Here is a 4235-nt window from a genome sequence, read left to right as displayed (position 1 = left end):
TCTTTAACACAAAGTTCTGACTTTTTATGTCTTGTTATTGATACTGGTGGGGGGAGGGAGGGTTGGGAGCAACATTGCTAGTGATGTTGTTCACTGCATGGTGCTGTGTACACAAACTAAAAAGGTAGGCAATGAAGGATTTGGCAGAGACATTCCAGAAAATAAGCTGAAGGTCATTCCTTACTAGAACACCAGATTTTGAAAAGCCTCTGTGATATGTTCCCTATGAGCCTGATTCAGAACCTACTAAAACACAGAGAAGAATTCTCATGATTTCAAGATGCTTTGAGTCAAGATTTCTCTGAACACAATGGCTGTTCTGAAAAGAAAGACTGGTGTCTGCATCATGCAATAACTTTGTTCACTCCCCCAGTCAGAAAGAAAATTAGTCACAGATCCAGACCCAGTGTGTGGGACCGTCCTCACTAGGCACCCTGTAGTGAAGAGCGATTCACGTTCACCTGCTTGGTTACAGTCCCAATTAGATGGGTTATAATATTACAAAATTTCGCTGGTTCGTTTTGCTTGCAAATGCTCAGAATATCAGGACAATTCTGACCAGTACCAGTGAATTTAACTGGTTACTCTTCCGCAATGACTTTGGGGGAATACTGTGTTGTAAGAGGTAGGAGAAGTCTGCGGGTAAACACTGTGGGTGTTCGTGAGTGACTGGTTATTTGTCTTAACTTGCTTGTCTTAATTGTGGGTGACGGCTGCCCTTCTGGAAGAAGGAACTTTGCTCCTGAAGATACTGCTGGGGTGGGTTGTTTATTTTTCTTTCCTGTGGTTGAGGATTCTAAGACATGAAACAATAATGTAGCTGCTGCGGTTATTAAGGATCGTGTAGTGTATGGAGGGTTGTTTTTTGTTTCTTTGCAAGTCAACCCATTAACATCTGGCAAATTCTGTCGTGCTGAACTGATGTGCCCTGCTGTTTCAATTACAAATATATAGTTTCTAATCTGTTTCATATTATCAGCCACTTCTTAAGTCACAAATGTTCATATCCTGTTACCAGAATCTTCCTCAGCAAACACTGCAGTGACTTGCACAAAAAAAAAAAAAAAAAGGTGTATCTGCATTAGGAAGGTGAAAATAAATTGGTCTGCTGGGAACAGGATCACAGGTATAGTTTGCCATATCCCCTCATTGCTTCTCTGTCTCTACAGCTTATTCTCTTTTGTTGCTTCACTTTCCAGTTTAAGTTACTTGTATGCAAATACCATTACAGTTAAAATGTATAAAGGCAGTGCTTTGAGAGGGAATCTTCTGTGTGTGTGGGGAAAGCTTTGCGTCTTTCTAACATCTTTAAGCAATGTTTCTGCTGTTGAGTAACAGTTTTCTGCTGTCTGGAAGCAACTTTTTTAAGGTCTTAAAAGGGTCCTATGGACGTTATGATTAGACATGTTCATCCCCTATAGTCTTCTTGACCCCTGGTCTCAACTACTGTATCCAGATAGTCTGCATGTTGCTTTACGTGGTGGCAGTGTTTAACAGCACTTTATTGACTGCAAAAGAATCCATCTTTTGTGGTAAACATTAGGTCACAAATAATCATTTGACTATGATTTGATGTTTATGTCCAGTTGTGGATTCTGTTAAGTGTTCAGATCGTGTGGCTGTTGGTTCTGTTGTGTTTTGCTTTCCTTCTGAACCACCAAAGGTGATGGGAGAAACTCCTCCGTTCTAACAGGAAAAGATCATTAAAGCTTGATTAATGGTTTTAGTGGAACATTTAGGGTGGTGTTTACTGCCCCGGGCAAACTGGTCTTCCAGTTCTGATCCCCAGGAGCGTGGTCATCAAACAAAAGTATCTGAGAAGCATCTGATGAAGGTTGTCAGGTGTCAGGGCTCACCTGACAGAGAAAATGGGAAATTGAAGAAGAATAATAAAGATTTTTCTCTTTGAGAAAGGAGATGAACGGGGCGGGGGGAAGGGAGGGGAAGGGCGTAGTAGATCTTCTGTAATCCAGGAAAAGAGATGTAAGCTGTAGGAGGAGAAATTGGGATGCCCTCCACAACTCTGAACTGAAGCCTGAAGAACAGTACACCAGTAAGAAACTGAGAAATGCTTAAATGTATTGAGTATTTTTCTCAGATACGTGGTATCTTCCGGCTAGCTAAAGAGTGAAAAAAAAAAGTTATTTTTCAGAACCCTAATAAATCCTATCTTTCTGATTTTTGCTTCACCTATTGCATACACGCTTACAGAGGTGAACTGCAAATCTATCATGCTTCCAAAACGGGGATGGTTGGTGAGGATGTGCTTCGGTCACTTGGTAGCCTCAGGTTCATTGCTGGTCCTGAGACAGAAGGTCTAATCCAGCTAGCCCAGAGCCTATTTGCACTGTCCGGGGGTGTGAAAGAATATCTGATCTGGCGCGTTAGGAGTAGGAATTTGTTCAGGGAAACACCTTGGGGCAAATGGCTACAAGTGCATCAGCGGGACTTTTGCTGATACTTGTGCTTTGGGTGAGCCTTTGCTATTCAGGAAAATAGTAATAAGGTCTGCATAGTGCTCTAAAGCGGAGACCAGCAAAAATCTACTCAGCAGAAGCGAGCACCTTCAGGAGAATCGTGCTGCCAATTACAGGAAGGAAGGTTTTGTTCTCAGAGTTGCATGGCTTCACTAAGCCTGACCTGCTCTTGTTGCGAGATGACAACTTTAAGCATAAGAGATGCCCCGGGTGACATTGCTCATTTATAAAGTTCCCTTTTGTTGGATTAAATTTAACGTGGTCTCCTGTTTCGAATTATCTCTTTGATTAGCTACAAATTTTTGATGTCTGCAGGAGGAGAACAATTGCATCAGTGTGCCCTGTCAGCCGGGACTTGTGGCTGCTGGGGAGTTGCTAGGATACCTCTCTAAAAGGTACGATTCACTTGATTAACCACCAACCCAGTTTGCATGAGAAATATTTCTCCTGTCTTTGTTTTGTGCTGGCATCAACTGTGCATCAGATGTGCGTGTGTGTTTAGGGCAAGCTATAGGTTGATTGTCATGTGTGTCTTTTGCCTGCTTTTGGTTTGCAAAAAAAGGTCTGTGCTCCAGAGCAAAGAATCCAGAGCAATTATAGTAGCAATCCCAGTAATCTGTAAAATGAGCATTGCTTCCAGAGGGAACATCAACCATAGAGAACCAAGCGAAGGTTTGACTTTGGATATGCATTTCTAGTGTGTAGCTAAGGCTTAACTTTCTATCTGTGAAGATGCAAGGGAATTTTTCATCTCCCATGTATTCTTTTCTTTCCCTGCTGCTCTGAGCAGGAGGTTGGACCAGATGATGCGCCAAGGTCCCAACTGAAGCTCTTCTGTGATTCTGTCATCTTTGCCACGTCCCACTGGTATTAATACTCCCTTCCAGCAGAAGTCCTTTGCACAAAGCTACTTGCACAAAGTTGCCTCAGACACCCCCTGTGTGTCCATCTGTTCTTGAATATGAGCATGTTGTATTCAGGACACAAATCCTAACTCAACTCCCTCCACAATGGCTGCTTCGTGCATGCACATCCTTCCAATACACTTTTTTTCTCCATCTTCCTGTTTCCTGAAACATTTTGTTCAAACTTTGTCTTCAGAACCTTTTGCTGTCACTTCTGTGAATCTTCCCTTGTCCCACAACCCTCTTTCTTCTCTTTCCCTCTAAGTTTCATAAACCCCTCTTGCTGCTTCCACTGTGTCTTTCCTCTTAATGGACCATCATTCATTCATTCTGTCTGAATAGCCTTCTGCATTTCATCCCCTGAGCACCACAGTTATCTTCCCCCTAAGTTCCCTTTATCTCCTCTCCCACAGTTTCTTCCGTCACGCTCGAGCTCCCTACCAGCCGTGTTGCACTATGTTTCTTCTCACCTGTGGGTGGAAGCAATGTTGCAAGAGGGTAGGAAAGGCCTTATAGGAAGGGGAGCTGTTCTTAATTTGAAACTGATTTCGATTGTACTCGCACCCCTACGTGTGAGCTCTAAGATGCATGTACTCAAGCGGTCTGTCCAGTGACCAGACACTGAGACACTTGTACCCAGTTGACCTGGTCAGGGATCCTTACAGCGACCCAGAGAATGCGGCTTGTCTGCTCTGAATTCCTCCTCATGTCCCCTGTCACTGCTTTGGCTGGGGAGGGTGGCTGGCTTGGGAAGTGCCTGTTGTGCCCTTTGGGAGCTGCCAATGATTTTTCTATCTGTCCTGTGCAACCTGTGAGAGTCATTGGGATTTCCTCACTGTCCTTTCTCACCTCC

This window comes from Phalacrocorax aristotelis, chromosome 3, assembly GCF_949628215.1.
Source record: "Phalacrocorax aristotelis chromosome 3, bGulAri2.1, whole genome shotgun sequence".
Lineage (NCBI taxonomy): Eukaryota > Metazoa > Chordata > Aves > Suliformes > Phalacrocoracidae > Phalacrocorax > Phalacrocorax aristotelis.
Note: the sequence above shows the minus strand (reverse complement) of the source record.